This window comes from Lycorma delicatula, chromosome 2, assembly GCF_047948215.1.
Source record: "Lycorma delicatula isolate Av1 chromosome 2, ASM4794821v1, whole genome shotgun sequence".
NCBI lineage: Eukaryota > Metazoa > Arthropoda > Insecta > Hemiptera > Fulgoridae > Lycorma > Lycorma delicatula.
Genome location: NC_134456.1, coordinates 139,657,696 through 139,666,378, shown reverse-complemented (window position 1 = coordinate 139,666,378; position 8,683 = coordinate 139,657,696). Strand labels below are relative to the sequence as shown.

At 29.5% G+C, this 8,683-nt stretch overlaps 1 non-coding gene across 1 annotated transcript; it reads left to right on the top strand.

Moving 5' to 3' along the window:
* The first annotated feature begins 8,340 nt into the window (after positions 1 to 8,340).
* TRNAR-UCU (transfer RNA arginine (anticodon UCU)) lies at positions 8,341 to 8,413 on the top strand. The gene has a single exon. It is a non-coding gene; the product is annotated as a tRNA-Arg (tRNA).
* Positions 8,414 to 8,683: the final 270 nt, after the last annotated feature.

The window sequence follows — 8,683 nt, the reverse complement described above, 5'->3', positions numbered from 1 at the left end:
ATCTATATTTTGTCTTCAAAGCAGCCACCGCAGAAAATCCGGTTTCGCAAAGGTAGGATATTGAAAATGGTAGTAGTATACGAAATTTTCTTGTTTTCAGTGCAGAAAACCCATCACCCAGCCCTGCCCAAAATTCAAAGAGTGATATATTACTAAATTGTCTTTTGATTTCGGCACTTGTAGTGAAGTCTATGAAGATTTCTTCTTCGGCAGTTAAGACCTCTTCGGGAGTATTTTGAAATGGATCCCTAACCCACTCGTAACTTGCTACCAAGTTGTCAGCGAAAAAAAAAATTTTAAAATTCTTTGCCAGCATGGGTAAATGATTTTCAGTGGTTACAGAAACAACTTTCACATGTTGTTCTTCAGCCTTGTAAGTTTTAATACATTCATCACATTTGCAAACATTTCTAGGTTTTTCGCTTTAAATTTCTGTTCCTCAATTCCAGTTTTCTACAAAATCATTAACTTTATCACTCGTATCCAACATATGTGTATTTGCTCCTTGGAGTTGAAGATTTAAGTTATTTAATTTCTCGAATATGTCGACCAAGTAGCTCAAATCCACAAATAAACCATCTCGTAACTTCTCGGCTTCCGGTCGGTCTTCCTCTTCTAAAAAAATGGATTTTTCATCTCTTAATTCTCTCTGGGTCTTGAAACATCGAGAAAAAAACATACCCCATCTTTTGACTGATTACCATACTTTCCTTCTTGCAGCACAGCTCTAGACAGCTCTAGTTCACAGCACAGCTCTGAGAGCTGTGCTGTCAGGAGACTAAAAATGAATAATTCCTAATTATTTATTACAAAATTCTTTTCTGAAGGAAATTTTTTGAGCATCTTTTATAGAGAATTTATTAATTTGATCAATTATTTATTACATTGTAAGACCTTTATTTCTACTTTATTTAATCTTTATACACCAACAAATACTTGAAAATCGTGATAAAAATAACAATATTTAACATTGTAGTTTAAGTTAGAATTTAAATAATAAATAAAGTAAATAAATAAGTTAATAATGAGTCCGATGTATTATAAATTAACGAGAAATTACGTTATAAGATACTTATACGTTTCAGAGGTGATTCGCGGAATTATCGGTTATTACAGTTATGTTATTTAGTTGAATAACGTTACATTAACATTAAATGCAAAGTCTGTTGTTAGAGCAATTTAAATTAAATGAATTTAACTGTAGAATGTATAGTAGCAGGAAGAGGATCGAGGGATGGAATAGTAGGTGGTGGAAGCGAGCAAGTGGTAAAGCGGTGAGCAGTAACGCGGTATAACGCCTTTACAATGGGTAACGTTAAGCCAGAATGTAATTGCAGAGACAATGCAGTGTGATTGTTGCATTCATTGCCACCCTCATACCAATCTGAAAACGATTAATAATGGCCCGTGTTATGTACCATCACCTATGCTTCAAAGGACCTCTACTCTTACCTGATCCACCCCGCGTTGCTGCAATTTAAATCAAGACTTAATTTATATAAATTGCTTTTAATCCTTCGCCATTATATTTCTATTCAGTTTCGTCTATTTATAGACTTTTATAAAAATAAAATAATTAAAAAACTATACTTTATTTAGCGGTGGTGGAATAATTAAAGAAGATTTTTTTTAAAACTATCAGTTACGATTATCGTCAGATAGAACTATTGTTTCCCGATAATTATGATTAGAAAATTTCTGAATTTTAGTCATGATTTTCAAAAATATTTTGTTTCATTTAATTTTCATTCGAAGGGTAAGCTCAAATAATAATTTACGTATATGAATGACAGGTGCTTTAAAATTCTGAAATTTGTAACAACAGTTTTACCCCTTTCCCACATTTCTGTTTAAACGAAATTCTTTTACTGACTTTGCGAAGAAAAGTACGGTATTACTTTCGGTCGCATGATGCGAGTGGGGAGTGAAAATGAAATTTTCTTTACTTCTTGAGGTATCAGAATTACAAAAAATATCATTCACTTAAATTGTGGTTTCCTTGTATATCTGTATATATTTATTTATAGACCTACGTATAAAGTCTTGTGGCTAGAAAATCTCCAAAACTACTACATCAATCTCTTTAAAATTTAGATATGCTGTAGTAGTGTATCTGAAGTTGTTCATGTAAACATTTAAAAAAAGATTGGTTGAGCTGTTCTTTAGTTACTTAGTTACTCTTAATTTAAAGTCGAAAAATTTTGAGCGGGTTCGTTATGGAACTGCAAGGTGGAACGGTGACGTTTCTTTATCTGTGGTATCTATTGTTAGCAATATTGTTCGGCTTATTCAGGTAGCTCGTTACCTATTTTGAGGGTCATGATAACTCGGTATGTGTTTTTTTATCTAAGGGCTATATTGACTGTGTGACTGTGTAGTGGTGTATTTTGAATTGTTGTCTGGCCTAATTTTAAGATAGTACCACTGGTATCAAATCGAGCCTTTTTTGACTTCAAGCTGTTCATGCTATGACCTGCAGCTTCACCACCATGCAGATTGTTGAAATGCTCTAATAACTTTGATGGTTTGAGATTGATGTTTGAAAATATCTTGGAACATAAGATGCATTGAGGTCGTTGCGTACCATGTTTTTCTGTTGTACAAGTGAATCCATAAGCAACATACTCGTCGTTCCATTGGCGTTTTTTTGACATAGCAGGGTTCACTATAATCAATTAAATTATTTAGAAATAACGTATAAAAAATAACAAAAATACACCCAAACCTCGTATAAGACGGATGAATAAATTGTGGTATAAATTGTGCCTCGGGTGTACTATTTTAAATTAGTGAGAGAAATTCTTACATTTGTATTATCGATGTATCCTATTTGGGCTTGAATCACTGATCAATACGAATGTATTAAATAAGGGAATAATCGGATGTTTAAATGCGTACACGTGTCCGTCTCAAGAGGATTTTCAACAAACTGGCGATGACGCAGAAACAATAATAGACTCAGGTGGAGAGTAAGAGAGTGGGAACGGACGCAGCCAAATCTACCTAACCGTTTTTAAACAAAAAACAATTGGTTGATGTCATCGAAAATTCAAATACATACTTTTCAAATATCGCAAAAATAATATATGTATATTGTTAGAGGCTTCTCCCGCACCCCCAGGGGTGCGGGCACCCCTGGTTAAGAATCACTGATCTAGAGTATGTAGTGTGTTGGACTCTGAAAATCAGTGTGTTTCTGTTTGCGAAGTAGTGAGGGCGTTGGAATTGCTAACTTATTACTCCTTTTTTTGTTTAGTTTTCTTAGTAAAATTTTAGATTAGAATGAGTTTAATACTTTTGCAAAAGGAAACAAGAGTTTTTTGCTCTTTCTATTTAAATAATAGAAGGAAGTATTTAATTTTTTTTATCGCTGAATTTTTTTTATTAGTTGTATTTAAATTTATCACCAACCGTTTTCCGACATGGATCAGAGCAAGCCGGTGATGAGTCGCAATCGGTTTAGCAAATCGAATCTTGTGTATCTTAAAGCGCTATTAATATTATGTGCAAAATATTAAACTAATTAATATACTAATAATGTTAAAAAATATGCATATACATGCAGGGAGATATTATCTTCAGCTAGCACAAGCGATTTTGTGAGAATTTGTTGCACATCTCCCGTTTTATACTGTTAGTACCTTCCAACAAACCATTTCCTAATCAGATCGACTTTAATCTCTTTATAAATTAGGACCAAATGTCAGGAACTAATTGCTACTGAACTGTTTAATATTTAAGTATTTTACTGATTATTATTCAAAATGCAAATTCGAATGTTTTCTTACAAATTTGAGTAAGATAAGTATTAATAAGTATTATTAATTATACTGTCTGTGTCTCACGATCCATAAACGTAAGGTTTTAAATAAACTAACTTGAGACAGTATTCCTAAAACATCACCAGTCATTCACAAGAATAAGCAACCTATGACAGATATTTTAGAGAATCCAGAAAGATCATTGGTTGGCCGTTCTCTTCTCCATTGACCTGAATGCACTGTTGCATATCTGCATTCTAAGCCCGTATTAATGCAGGAGATAGGATATTTGCCGATTTCCTTGGCAGAATGGTAGCGTGTCAGCCTTTCATCCGGAGGACTAGGTTTCGAATCCCGGACAGGCATAACATTATTCATACGCTAAACAATTTCATTTCCACATTCTACACACAAGCTTTAAGCTTATGTGACGACATCATTGAGCAAAAAAAAACTTATACCTTCAGATTCATCATAGCTCCGTACATCATTATCCTCGGAGAAAGCCACAATGACAAGTACCGTTTGTCCATTATATTCTTAACGTGGATTACAACAAGAAGAAGGCTGGAGCAAACTGTGTAAAGCAACAAATTATTATACCATTATTATTAATTATATTAACTGCAGAAAAATAATTATTTTATCCGAAGGAATTTGCTTCAGAGCACGCAAAGTTTGCATGTAGAACAGACCTATTCCATCGATAAATGCATAGTTTATATATTTATATAAATGCTGCTCACTAGCGTGTTCGTATCGTATGCGTGTAATATCATGTATACTTACGTATCGTATATGTAATTATGTAGGCATACACTGAATACGTGCATAATGTAAAGCGTACATTTATGAAAGTTTCATAGCATTTATATAAAGTTTAAAATTTAATCCCTTCCCCAGAATAATAAAGTTGAAAATTTTCATTTTCACTTTCCATGAAACGTAGTTTAAAGAAAAATATAATATCCGGTTTAGATTGATTTATCATTAAAAAAAGACGATATAAATAAAAATCCGCATCTCAAATTGCCTTACAAATTGGGCTATTTGAAGAAAACATTCCTTCTTATAATATAATATTCTTTATTCTCTGATAAGTGGTTAAAGTTTTTAATCCTTAATACAGCAGAAGGGATAGATAATACAACTAAATCCTGGAAAAAGAATTACTGTAAATATGATGAATTTCAAATTGTAGGTAGAAACAGTAAAATACTTTTTTCAAATATTACTACTTGCAAAATAATAATAGTCTTTTTTCAAAGATGTAATATTTTGATAAGCTTCAAAAATTAAACAAGTTCAAGTAACTTTTTAATGTAGATCTCATCCCTTTATAGAACATCTTTATTTTTTTACAAGCCCATACAGACTTGAATTAGACTTGAGAATTTTTAGACTTATATAAAATTAATATTTAACCACATTAGTTACCAAACCGAACTGCATTACTAGTGTGTTAAATCTTTAATACGATATGATCACTAACACACGCAAGCGTAGATGCATAATTTTGTAACGTAAATTCTTTTTTTTGAACCTGAAAATCTCAAAACATCAAGGTTTAGAAAAACCTGGGGGAGTAATATTTTGACTGGCAATAATACAGATTATTTATTATATCAGAAAATTGTTACTACGAAATATGCATAACTTAACAGAACGTAATTTATAGGAAATTTAAACAAAACGTTATTTTTATTCAGTGATAACTAATTATTTACATAAAGTTATTATATCATATTTCTATAACAGCCAGGAAAATAATTACTGTCATATTACAAGATAAAATTACAATTTCAGGCGGATAATTCAATAATAATGTTACAATTATTTGTAATATTTTTATAAATACCTTTTAACCATAAATTAAAAATTTTAATCATTATTTTATTTTTACTACCTTGTAAGGAAGTATTATGATAGCGAAAAATTTCGGTTTTCAGATTTCAACGGAAATATCTATTTTGACCTCCCCTGAATCCATTTTGACTAGTATCGGCGTGACCTCTGTACGTACGTATGTACGTATCCCGCATAACTCAATAACGATAAGCCGTAGGATGTTGAAATTTTGGATTTTGAACTGTTGTAACATCTAGTTGTGCACCTTCCATTTTTATTGCAATCGACTGAACTAAAAGTGTCCAAAAAAGCCAAAACCCGCCCAAAAAAAATGGTTTATTTACTTTTTCTTAACTGCAGTAATATGCCTTCATTGAGAGCTTTTCAACAATATATAACGAGTGGTACTTATTTTCATTGATCTCAGAATTATAGACAAATGAAATTTTAATTAATGAAATATTTGGATCTTGCATGGGGAAGACACATCGGTTCGAATCAGACTGATCTCATTTTGTTTTAACTTTTTTTTATTTAAATATATTGTTTTATTAATCTCTGATTCTAAAAACAAATTATAATAAATAATAATTCAATAATAACAATAAAAAAAAAAAATGGAATGTCCACATCAGATTTTTAATTATGGAGTAATTTGCGTTTAATTTGAATTCTTTTTTTTTTTCTTTTTTTTTTTTTAATACGAGTTAAAATTTCTTCATTTTAATAACTGAAGCAAAATTCTTTTTTGCTCTTTAAACACAGATCACACAATGTTTCATACAGTTGCGTATTTTAACTATGCACGAAGTTACTAGTCTGTTTTAGACAATTTATTTTAAATAGCAGTGATAAATTTATATTAATATATTGAATGTAAGAGAGATAAAGCAGCAAATGTTACATTTATATTAATAGAAGTTAAAGATAAACATGAGAAACGATGAACGAATACAAAGGTTCTGCTATTTTATAAAACCTATTTTGGTTTTGTAGGAAATGACGTAAAAATGTTTTAATTTTTTGATCACAATATATTTAAAAGATAATTAATAAGATTATTTCTTCCTACATATGTAGAATTTCCGATATGAAATTTATTAATTTACCCAAATTTTAAAATAAATTACACAAACCAAATATCAGGCGATTAAATGATGAATCAATCAGTTAAAAAAGATTTGAAGACAAAACTATGTAATAAAAGTAAATGGGTACGTTAACGCAATCGGATCAGTTACTTTCAAACGAAATGTTCAAAATCAAGCAAGCGGGGCGCATTCATTCTCACTGGCATGATTTCAAAAGACCGTTACATGCCAGTTATCATTCATAAACATACATACTCAGATTTTTACCCGTAAAAACAAAAGGTCTGGTTTATATTAAATTTAAGTTTATATCCAAAATTTAACCACTACCGTATCATAATCAGAAATTTGAGTAGTAAATGACAGCGCGGGACATTCACACTGTGAATTTTTAAAATACGGGGAAACTGTTTTGGCTAATTCTAAGTAGCATTACTTAAGCATTCAGTAGTAGTGGTGTACAAAAACAAATACAGTGGAGTCGGATTGATCTTTACAAGGCCGAATTCAGATAAGTGGAATATTAAAAATAATTACCATACGTACTATTCAGTGTGATACTTTAAATTTATCACACAGAATAAAAAGACGAAAATATAAAAAATAAATATATTTCAGTAAAATTAAAAAAAACTAAAACTTTTTTGAATTAAAAATTCAAAAACTCAAAATACTTTAAAAAATAAAAAAAAAAAAAAAAAAAAAAAACTAGACTATTAAAATGAAGAAATTTTAACTTGTATTAAAAAAGAACACAGAATTCAAATGAAATGCAAATTGTTCCATAATTAAAAATCTAATGTGGACACCACATGATTTCCTTGTACATCTATTAAATTATATATACACATTTTTTTTTTTTTTAATGAAAAGTACATAAAATTTTATTTCATTAATCACTTCTGATGTTTTTCCATACTTTTTTTTATTGTTATTATTGAATTATTATTTATCGTAATTTTTTTTAGAATCAGAGATTGATAAATCAAAACTCAAAATTTAAAATGTAATAAAAAAAAAAAAACAGTAATCCATTACAAAAGAGAATAAATTTACTAGTAAAAAAAATTAGAATTTTGGAAAATTATCTGAAAGAAATTAAAATTTACAATTCTACAATTTAAAAAAATGTAATTTAAAAAACTCATTAAAAAATCTTAAAAGAAACATTTAAAAAACGTATTGAAGAGAAATTGAAATAGATTGACCAGTTACATCAATCTTTTCAGTAGATTATTTTATAATTAGTTTGCCTAAATTTAAGTATGTTCGATCTATACGAATTGAAAAAATAAATAAATAAAAATTTTAAAAAACAATTAAAAACCCAGTGAAAACAAAGATCTATAAAAAATACATTTTCAATTGAAGAAAAGCTTCTTTATTTGAATAGTATTTTAGATTTTTTAAAGTAATACATTAATTTTTTTTATTTTTATTACTTAGTACGGATGTAAGTACATCTGGAAAGTCGGCGGCGTAGCACTATGTTTCTCTGACTGAATAGTTCATAAATAAAGTTTTTTAAACCATATTGCTAATTTTGATTTTAGATTGTAATGAATAAAATATAATCTTTTTTTTTTTGTTTTCAATTGCCAGAAAAACGTGTTGACAATTTTTCAAGCACGTATCGACAGGTCCCTTTGGCGCAGAGGATAGCGCGTTGGACTTCTAATCCAAAGGTCGTGGGTTCGATCCCCACAAGGGATGGTTACTTTTTTTCGTAGATTCATTGTGTAATTCTTATTAATAGTATTTATATAAACACAATACATTTTTTATTATTACAATTTTCAAGTTATGTCGCAATAAAATTTCATTTAATTATTCGTTGAATATATAATCTCAGTACAACAATCAGAATGTCATTACGTTAATTTGCATTAATAAAACTCATGAATCTCTCTGTCGATCTGAATGGTTCTTTTTATGAAAAAAAAGAATCAAAAAAATAATTATTTTTATTAATGTTTCTTCATT